Source organism: Paralichthys olivaceus, chromosome 6 (genome assembly GCF_024713975.1).
Source record: "Paralichthys olivaceus isolate ysfri-2021 chromosome 6, ASM2471397v2, whole genome shotgun sequence".
NCBI lineage: Eukaryota > Metazoa > Chordata > Actinopteri > Pleuronectiformes > Paralichthyidae > Paralichthys > Paralichthys olivaceus.
Genome location: NC_091098.1, coordinates 5,825,644 through 5,837,313, shown reverse-complemented (window position 1 = coordinate 5,837,313; position 11,670 = coordinate 5,825,644).

The window sequence follows — 11,670 nt, the reverse complement described above, 5'->3', positions numbered from 1 at the left end:
CCTGTTTTTGTTCTTCTTTGGTGCTGACATGAGAATGTGACACATCCCAGGTCATCCACCAGAGATGAGGGTCATTGTCAACGACGACCGTCAGCACCAGAGAATCTCCCACAGGAAACACTCCAGCGTGGAGATTTTTTAGTCACTACCAGAGCTGCAAAAAGCAATGCCGTATTTTGTTCCCTGTTGCTATTGAGCCAGGGAGAGAGTGGATGTAAAGCTACAGATGTGAGTATTGGTAGTTAGCTTTGTCTATAAAGTTGGATGGCCTCAATCAATCCCTTGTCTGTGTTCAGTTCATTATGTGAAGATCAAATCAACCAACTCGAGTGTCTGTTGACACATTTTACTTTTACTCTGGGCTGATGTGTCCATTCCTCTATGACTGTTTGCGATATGATTGCAAGCGATTGCACATTTAAATCATCTGCCTGTGCCAAAGTAAGGATTTATGCTCCTCATTCACATTTCATTAGATTTGTGGTCAGGTTAGGGGAACAGTTCAGCAGTAACTGTGTAGAACTCCCTTAAATCAGCATTTCTCTAATTTGTTTCCTCTGCAAATCCCACTACTCAGCTCTAAATGCTCATGATCCAGCTCGAGACCAAACATTCGCAGTGTAATAAGCCAGTTACACAAGCGTTGGCCCAGTTAGCTGGTGACCTGTGTCGCTTAAGTATTAGTATAGAGAGTGTGTGGATTAGAGTGTGTGGAAGAGAATCAAGATGTGGGTCATGGCAGGGTGGAAGTAGGTCACAGTCACCCTGCTCTTTTCATTTGCATAGCGCCAACATACATCATCACAAGGCACATTACATAACAAAGTCGAGGCCTAACAAAATTATAACAGTTCCCACAACGAGCAAACACTTGGAGACTGTGGATGAATCAGAACCAGACTCAGTGTGACTGGTTGTTCTGTGGTGGGAGGTAGGGAGTAGTACTTCAGCATAACACTGCAGCACTAAGGGGGGACCCCAATTTCCAAAACTAGTGGTGGATATCCTCTGGCTCTGTATGGGGAGACAGAGAGGAGACAGGAGAGTTTTTTTTTAACAACATAACACTTGCTACTATGTTTCTCCCATTTCCACCACATCCTATCAACAAGAATAGCTGGAAGTAAAACTAATGCTGTCAGTAGCTGGAAATTTTGTCCCCCAGCTCTCGTTATACCTTTGCCTTTTACATTCACTGCTAAGACTACAACTCCCCGTTTCCTGTTATGGTATCAGTGTTGGTTTTCTGCTCTGAATTTTAGAAAACATCTATGAATGAAGCCAGCAGCTTACGACAGCCGGTCTTTATTCCCTTCAGTCCATGACAATGCAGATTTACCGGCATCCCACTTTATCACTGCCTTCTTGTGTAACTGATTGTATGCTAAAATTAAACTTCGAAAAGGAAATGTGGTTGTTTCTAGTTTAGTTATGCCACTAGAAGTGGAGCACAAATCCAGGAAGGCAGTGGTTTCATCTGGTCAGTCCATTAATTTGACTCCCACTTAATGTGATGATTCACCAACTCTTCTTCTAGTGAAAGATCTCAACCTGGACAGGATACAACAGCAATAAACTCTCTAGGTTTAGGGATCTCTCCACATCTGCAGTGACTGTAAACTAGAACATGTCTTCGTCATGTGTCAGTTATGGGTCATGATGAAGGAATAGTCTGCTGATTAATGGTTGACATTTTTGGCTCTGTATTTGATTCAGCCATGTAACCCTGACATACAACCATGGACTGTACATAAAGATGGATGACATGATTGCTCCCCAAAACTGAAGCCAAAGCATCTAAATCACCCCCTGGTGGCTGGCTGCAGTACAGGAAATAAACATTTCCTCATGTTTTTGGATGGGACATGGACCAAACTAAATAGTCAAAGGAATGTTTCTCAAAGATGGTTTATTTTATTATTTGTTTTATCAAACTGTTGTATGTTCAGGGTTTGTTTTAAGGCGATTGGGCGAGCTACAGCTCCAGATCAGGCTCCCTCAGTCACCAGAGCGCAGACGGTTCGATCCCAGTTTTACCCATTCCGCATACCGAAGTGTCTTCATTTGGGCAAGATACTGAACCCCTAATTGCTGCTGACGGCTATACCATTCTCATAAAAACCTGCCTATATATGCACTGTATGAATGTGTATGTGAATGTGTGAATGGCAAAAACAAACAACTGTACTGTAAAGTACTTTGAGTGGTCATCAAGAATAGAAAAGCGCTTTATAAACACAGACCATTTACCATTTAGATGGCAATGTTGTATTCAGGATGTATTGGCTTCTTTTCTGGATAGAGACAGGAAGTGGAGTCGTGTCGTTTATATACAGTCCATGTGTAAAAATTATCATTCTAGTGTAAGATTCCCTTGAAAACATTTACGTTCTGCCTGTGTTACACTGGTGTGCGATTTGACAGTAGACACTTTAGTGTGTTAGTGTATTAGACCTTTACATCTGCCTCATTATCACTGTCTCCATGTGCTGTGGGAGCGCACATGTGGGGACTATTACTAATGTCTGACAGCATGCATGTGTTTATATATTCATATCATCACGAGGCCTATTTGAACAGTTTGTAGTTTATTAGCACCATCTGTTCTGTCACCACTGTGTGATGCTAATATCCTGTCTGCTGTTGTGACAGGAGCCGTTAACAACAATACAGTGACAGACAATTTCAACACATTGGAACCTCCATGACTTCCATGTACATTCCAGCTGCAACACAGACACACACCAATAGGAAGACTCAAAGCTTTGCACATCCGATTGTGGTTCAGAGAAAGAAGAATTATACAACCTCTCTTTCTCTCTCTCACACACACAAACATACATATACACACACACACACACACACACACACACATACAGCCAGTAGGAAGACTCAAGGTCAGTTCCTGTTTTCCTACATTTTCCACATCTTCATTACTACAAAATGCAGAGCACATAATCCCGTTTCCTCTGCTATCAATGACTGATTAATAAACAGCCCAATGGAAAACTCAGTCAGGGGAACTTCATAAAATAGATGGTCAGTGACCACTGACAGGCTCTCCTTACTCAGCAGTTACCATCAGCCTGGCTGGAGCCATGGAGCCTGTACTCACTGGCAGTGTGTGGACGGGAAATTCATTATCTTATTTTACTCACTGCTGGAAAATGAGCTGTTTAATCACAGGATTTAATGATGGAAAGAAATGTTGGTGCACCAGTTGTCCTTAGGTTCCTGATCAATCACTAAATGCACTAAACCAATCAGAGTCTGAGTAACGAGAATTACCACCCCACGATTCTGATATAAAATGTTATTTCCAGAGTCATATGAAGTCACTTTGACCTTTCACCACTAAAATCTAATCATATTATCTTTGAGTGCAAGGGAACATTTGTACTGAATATGAATGGATTCCTTGGAGGGGTTCCTGAGATATCGCATTCACAAGCCAAAAATGTGCTTGCAAAGTCACAGTGAACTTGACCTTTGACCACCAGTTCAATCAATTCATCCTTGAGTCCAACTAAATGTTTATACCAAAATTGAAAACAATTCTTGAGATGTTGTTTTCACAAGACTAGGGCAGACGGACAACCCGAAAATATAATGCCTCCGGCCACTAGCTGTCGCCGGTAGTAAGGCATAATAAACGGAGTGTGCATGTGTTGTGCATGTGTTGTGCACCTGCCTATGCACATGATACTCTCCTGCTATTGTGTGTTACAATAATGATGAAATACTGCACGACCTAATTCAGGCCTGTATTTTTGTTATTAGAAGGTACAATGCACCAACAATGCACGACCAACACATGGTGATCAGATAGGCACAGGTAAATTTGCTAGTTAAACTATGTTGCTGGACAGGAAATTAAACTGCATCAAACTGAAACTCGACACGTGTTATGCTTGGGGTGTGATGTTGCATAAAAACGTAGCCTCTTGTAGAAGCTAATATTTATGTTTAGCCCAATAGAACCATGTAACATATTTTCTGTTATACAACTGAAAACATCTTGTGTTGTCCTCAGCCTCACTGCTTTATAATTATTATAATTATTATTATTCACAAGATATATAAAACGGATATGTCATCGTATTCCTTCTTCTACCAGCCCAGGATAAAAACTGCGTGAATCGATTTCATTTCAATGGAGTGGAACCTATCCCAGGATTTATTCAAGAGGTAATGGCGCTGGTAAGCAACAAGATGTCCAATGCTTGAGTATCAGGCTTCAACTCCACAAATCATCTAACAATACAAATGTTAAAAAAACAAAACAAGGGGCATTAAAACTTTCTTAGCATTTCCAACTTCAGCTCTGGATGAGTGGATGACGTCAATCAAGGAAGACTGCGTCCTCCCCGAATTGTGACACATATTTTTTGTGTTTTTTATGTAACTTTTATTTCACACAAACATGGAGGATGATGTTAATCCAAGTATTTTGCCAAGATCTTTTTCTTATATTGCTGATGTTTAATCTTTAATTTGATGTTTTATTTAAAACCAGTCTCTAAACCAATCTGTTTGTTGTATTTCCAGTGGAAAGAGCACACAAACCATATTTTGTCTGAAGATTATTTTCCTGCCTCACGGTGTCTTTACCTGCACCACTTGGCAAAGCTCACAGGCATTACAACAGACAGTGCCAATAAACCTGTTTACTGCACCTACATCACTTTCATGCGTCACTGTTTGTCCTAACTCAATCAAGACTCATACACCTTACACTGAAGATCTACAATAACATAAGAATTCTTTGTACCAACATCTCATTTCTGGGCGAACACTCTCCGAGGATCAAAGCCCCTGCAGCCTGTACCAGCAAGCAGAATCATGAGTGTTGCCACATCAGTGTTCTTTATTGGTTTTTCAGGAATGAGGAAGTGAGTGAGGCCGAATCTTTACGGGAAGCCAGCAAGTGTGGGAGGGAGGGCCTGGTGGGAATGCACGTGGGTGGGGAGGTTATGACAAATATTTGTTAAGACGGACAGGATGAGCTGGATAAGAAGGAAGGCAAAGGTGGAAATCTTTAATTACATTTGAGGCTGGGTAATCACATTTCTCATCATACTGACACTGTGGTCGGTTCCTGAGTGTCCACTCAGGCTCCACACTGTCTTTTGTCAAATATGCCTGTCATTGTGAGAGGAAATGTCACAGCACTCTCTTGTTGGTGTTCAAAAAGGGAATTATTGCAGCTGGAGCCAAAGATAAACGCTGCCCTCTTTTTTCAATGCCATGAAAAGTTGTCCAGACAAAGGAATGTGTGAGTGCAAAAACACACCACACACACTGCAAGAATATGCAGAAATATGTAGAAACCCCCCCCCCACAAAGTGTGGCTCATGCATGTTTGTGTGGGTCTTTGGTTATAATTTTAGTTCTACGTCTAGTGCTGCTGTGTCGGTTCTCTCCGTCACTGAGAGAGAGGAAGAGCAGCCTGACCTTTTCCCTTAAAGGACGTGGCAGCAGCCGGCTCACTGTGTAATGTGGTGAGCCAGTCAGCGAATAGGAATGTGGCACTCCTCTACCAGCATCTCCTGGAAACCTCGTCCAGGTTCTCACAGAGAGATGTAAGTTTAGGGAGGGATGACTCTCTAAATATTAATGCTAACCCATGATTCTCTTCCTAATCCCCTCTGATGACAGCTCACTTACAAATGTTCATGTAGTGTAGATCTATCTTCTAGATCTATTCTTGTAAAAAAAACACTATGTGGACTTCTCTGCCACAACCGTTTCCTGTTAACAATGTCATTAATTATAATTGTTTAATTAAAACCTGTTCACTATCCCCACCCAGAGTGTCCCAACTGGAATAAAGCTTTGAATCTGATCAATCTGACTGCCAGTTTAGATTAATAAACCATTCAGCTAATGCCACTCCCTCAAGCTCAGGTCTAACCTGTCCTGAACCATGTAGCAACAGCAACGTGCAGAGGACGTCCATGAAGCTCACAGGAAGAGTCTTCTCTGAATGAGAAACAAAACACTGAGCAGATACTGTATTTTGTTATTACTCTTTGTTGTGTTAACACAACAACATGACTTAAGCGGGTTAGGTTTATATTGCCATTCAGATTTTTTCTTGGCAAACAGCTGCCAGGAGCAGTGACCTCCTGGTATCTCTACTAGATATCTAGTAAGAAATTTGGATAATGTCTGATTATAGCATGAGATTGTAGAAAACACTCAGGAAGATTTCTGGAAACAAAACCACATCATCTCTGCAGCAGAATTAATACTTTACATTTATACTTTTCTGCCTTCTGCTTCATCCCTCACCTGAATGCTCAGAGATTTCTGTGTTGTTGTGCAAGTATCTGACTGGAGAATCTCTGTGAAAAGCCAACTCCAATTTTGTGGTTTGGAAATTTGACAGAGCTGTACTAGCTTTCTCCACCTGCTTTCTCTCTTTATGCTAAGCTACGTTAAACACCTCTGGACTAAAGCCCTATTCCTGCTTCTGCGTCAAAGCTACGTCGTAGCCTACAGATAGACATGTACCCTATGCAGAGCCACAACACTGTACCCTGACTCTGCAATATTTTTTAATTTAGTTGAAGGAAAGAACACGGATAACATATTTTTTTCATTGCAGTTCTTTAATAAAAAGTAATTGTTCTTCAACATCTGTCAGCTCCAACTCCAACATGATCCGCTTTGTAACACTTGCCAGTGTTCTGAAGTAAAGAGAGACGCCAGAGAATTTGTAAATAAGTGGACCAAAAACCAGAAGACACTCAATGCCAGCACAGAAACTCTATTGCCACTAGCGTTTCAGGGTGTAATTGCAGTGCACCAAACACACACACACACACACACACACACACTGACGCACAACTATGAATGCTTGGTGCTGTGCGTAGGCTGCATGTGTACCTACAGCATAGCTTTGACGCAGAAGCATGAATTGGGCCGAACCCCTAACCCTAGCTTACTGAGAGTATTTCCTAAAATGTTGAACTGTTCCTTTAAGTGAGACTGTTCAGTAATTGGGCAATTGCAGAGAAAAGAGAATGACATGGCTCAGGTCATGACATTAACTTGAACACACACCATCATGAATGCAGAGCATTCAACCTTTTTTGGTGATTTTGTCCCAATTCATGCTTCAGAGCTTCCTGAACCTCTCCTTCCCATAACCTTTTGGATTCAAGGATCTGCTGCCTCCCACAGCCTATCAGCTGCTCAGGGAATTAGCCAAAGAGAAAGTCAGGGTCACCCCTGGCTCAGACAAGTTACTCCCACTACCCTGGAAACCCAACAGGCATCCTGGAGACAAACACTGAGCCACTGAGCTACCACACTGAGTTCCTGGACTCCCACAGTTCCCAGCCTGGCCTGGGAAAAATACTCAACAGAACATGTTTTACCTCAGGCAAACAAAGAGAGAAGAGGCTGTTCAAGTGTGTTCAGTGAGAAGCTCCAACTGGCCAGTGTCAGCTCAGACCTCCTAATATCTTCCTTGGTGTTTACGTCTATCTGTTGTTTTCTTCTAGGAGGGACGTTTGACTCATCTCGATTTGCTTGAATTTTGATTCGTCTACCTGGCCCTGATCCACATTAACCATTCCCTAGCCCTAGTGGTGAACTCCCTCGATGAGTAACAGATGTTGCTCATAGTGATGAACCTACAAAGTTATAACCTGACTCAGTTACCTCAGTCATCAGTTTGTGGCCCTTAAAGTTACTGTTCTGATTCCCTTTCACCACTTTTATTGTTGGCTGTTATTTCCTGCTTTTCAGTGTATCTGTTAAAGATGATATCGGCTGCTAAAGATCCAACAGTTTGTCCCCGGGGTTGGTGAATAGTGAAACAGAAAGTTGATATTGCACTTACATTTAACAGCTAAATGCTAATATTGCTGGATGTGCAGATAAACAACTATTTGCATGACAACCTGGCAATAAAATGGAAGCCGTATCCAGATTGTATCTGGTTTTAACCTGATTACATATTCACCATCGATCACATCGATCCCATCGATCCCATATCCTATTGTGTGTGTAGGACAAAAAAACAAACGGCAATAAAAAAGAAAAATATACATATATCTCTGAACATATACTATATATATATAAAGCATCACTTTCAGTTAACATCCATACATAGAGTTTTCGATGACATGTGTCCAGACATTAACAATTAGTTTAGTTAGCACAATGTTATCAGGACCAATCGAAATTATAGCTAAAACAAAATTAAGATTGTATTAAAATGGAGTCCGGACCCATCCTATTTAGTTGCTATAATGAAAAGTTGCAGAAATAAAATAAAAACAGACTAACTAGATATAATGGGGTTGTCTGATCTGGAGCATAAATAACTGAAGAACTGAAAATGTGCATAGTAACTGTCAGAAATGTCAAAATGATACACATGCTCGGTGTCCCACAAATCTCTCTTTGCCATTCCAACTATTTTTCTGAAGAACTTCAACTGACAAACTGTAGGAAAAAACCGTTAGCACTTGCACAATAAGGCGATACTGTGTATAAAGAAAAACCTGCTTTAAACCTAAACCTACACCTTCAGCCACAGACCTCCTCACTCCCTCCGTGTCCAGGCTTGTTAAGCATGGAGGTGCAACATGGTCACAGATGGCCAAAACCCGTGGGATCCGGCAAAGCTGTTGAGAGATTGCAGAGGTGAGGTCTAGAGCTGTCTGTTCTCTCTGTCTCCCTCCCTCTCTCATTATGAAGTCTGAGTCATTCACAAAAATGTGAAAACAAAGTCAACAGCATAACTGCCTTCATGTGACTACAAGTCGAGAAAGAATGATTGTCCCTTCTCTTCTCATGTAGATGAAATTTAACGGAAACTGCTTATGCATAAGACAGAGGAAAACATTTTTGTTTAATGAGGTGATAAATAACAACACCATGGGAACGTCTCTTGATGAACAAATGCTGAGCTGCCGAGTTTTGCTTTCATTAATTTCAAACCTGCAGATGTAATCCTCACAGAAAATACAATTATGATCATTGGTGCTTTGAGAACACTTTATTGCTCCGTGCTACAGCTGCACCACGATAGATAGTTATGATAACTTAAGAGCTCATTTGTAAACGCAGACCGTGGGGGTAATGAATTATTAATTACAAAAACAAATAATTAAGTTTGGACGTATTTCAGCTGATGAGTGTTTGTGTCTCCTACGAGGAGAGGACCATCTTATTGGCTTGTTCCACTTCCCAAAGATGTTCAGTGGAAAAACTAGGAGGGGAAAGGTTTGCAACAGGAGCACTTGCACAATGCGGTGGTACGTGTGTTTAAGTCGATCTACTCTGGCCAATAACCCAAACCACCTTTGAAGCAGACCCACTTAATTTGACATGTTAGCTTTAGATAAGTGAGGACTGTACTCTATGTTCTTATTTCTAAACGCATCAACTCTGCTACAGTAACCCTCAGACCCCTCTGGGGTCAGAGCTGCTAAAGGTTTAGCAACACTGCTGGCAACGGAAACGATGACATATACACAACCGCTTGCTGCCTGGGTCTTGGCAATCACAATATACCCTTCGCTGATTCATCAGCAACCATCATTAGCCTTGACTACCAGTGTAGAACACAACATGGACAATCAATTACAAGAGTTGCTGACCCTGTTGTCTTTGCTAACAGCTGTTTTTCAGTTAAACTCTGCATTTTACAATGATACAACAGATTACATGCGTCGGAGATGAGCGGTTATTCAAGCAATCTGTGTACGCCGATGTGCCCACTGTACGAGTGGTCTAATGATATGTGTTTTCAGGTGTTAGTATGGATGGGGATTAAAACTGATACAATCATGTGTGGAATAAGTAGAAATCGGTGGATCTCCAGCATCTTAATATCCGCCTGTCAATAAAATAATGATTTGATCAACAGCAGCTCCATTTTGCATTTGTTGTAGTATTGCTCGATTTATGTAGCGCTGTCACCATTGTATAATCTTTTGCATTAGCGCTGCATGGTGTATTTGAGTGGAACAGCTTGTTGTAGCCCTCAGCCCATATGTAAGCATGCTAATTCGTTAAATCTTGCCTGGTCTTTAGACCACTGTGGAAATGCAGCCAACACATCTGTCTGCTTTGACCATAAAGTTCCTTGAAATACATTTCTGGAACTAAAAGTTATTTAAGTAATTTTAGTTGAAATGGAGCCCAAGATATTTTCCCGTCCCGCTTTAAGATAATTAGAGCCACCTATTGCAGGTCAGGTATAGCCACTCAGGTTTGAAGAGTTTTTACTTGAAAAACTGCTTCATCTACAAAGGTTCTGACTGACAACACGCAGAAATTAAAGTAGTTAGGAGGTTTGTAATGTATATTTGAAAATGGGAACTGCCCAGCTCCACATAATTCCTGATTTGGATGCAATAAGACTAAATTAAGCACAAGCTAATTGAATGAGGCAATGCTACTAGTAATGGATCAGCAGCTGGTGGCCATAGTTCTCTACAACTGCACCACTGTGTGACTCATTCTACTGAGAAGAGATGGAAACAGTGAGTTTCTGAACTGTGGAAAATCATTTTTCAATTTAGCAACCAGACAAAAAAGGACTCAGAGCCTGAAATTCCCCCAGTGACACCTAGAAAACTGTGTTGTTCCATTAAGAGGCAGCTAAAAACTTCTGTATAATGTCTTCTAGACTATATACAGGAGACATGAAGAATGAAAGATATGGATATGACACAAGTCACTTCCGGCAAGAAGCATGTGTGTGTGTGGACGACAAAGGCAATGATTTATGCAGGCAAAAATATACGTTTCTGCAGATGCTATTGTCCATGAAATTTTTAATTTAAAATAGAATCATTTTTATTTACTTGCTTCCCCTTATCATTCTTACAGGTGTAGTGTGTAGGATTTAGGAGGATCTCTCAGCATAGATTCAATATATCATTCATAATTATGTTTTCATCAGTGGGATCAGATCTGCTGTGTTACCTTAGAATGAGCCCATCATCGTGGGTCTGCCATGTCGCACTGCCATGTTTCTACAGTACCACAACAGAAAAACCAAATTCTAGAAAGGACTCTAACAGGGACTTTCATGTTTTGCATCACCTGAGAGCCACCGTAGATTCTCCAACACACTTAGGTGAGGCGAGGTGTAGCCAGTTGTTGCTGTCTGAAACCTCAGCACTAGAGGCGACCAAATCCAACATACAGCCCCTTTAATGATTTATTTAAGAAAAATCATGTGGTGGGCGGGTAGTGAACTTTTATCAGCTCCTAACAGATTGATCAGCAAAATTAATTGAAAGAATTCTCTGTCTATCAATAAGATAGACGTTATACATATTCTGTGTCCCTATCATAAGGCTTTACTTAAAATATGCGGCTTTGCAGTCATTAGAACAAGCAAATATTTGTTAAGTTGTAGGTCAATAAGAAGCTCAATTAAAAGTCCTCAAAAGTAACACAACTAAAAACATTTATCATGAATTTTAACCTGAAAATGAATCTGTTGTCTGGTAACTGTAGTGTTAATCTACTTCATGTATTGCTGTCCCACCCCTGGTTGAATCTATTACACATTACACAAACACTAGAGATTTCACTTCCTCCTAGTTTAATGGGTGTGTTTGGGCCCATTTCTTAATATTATATTTCACACTCCTCACTAGAGCACATGTGATTTCCCATTCATCTGTTAGCTAA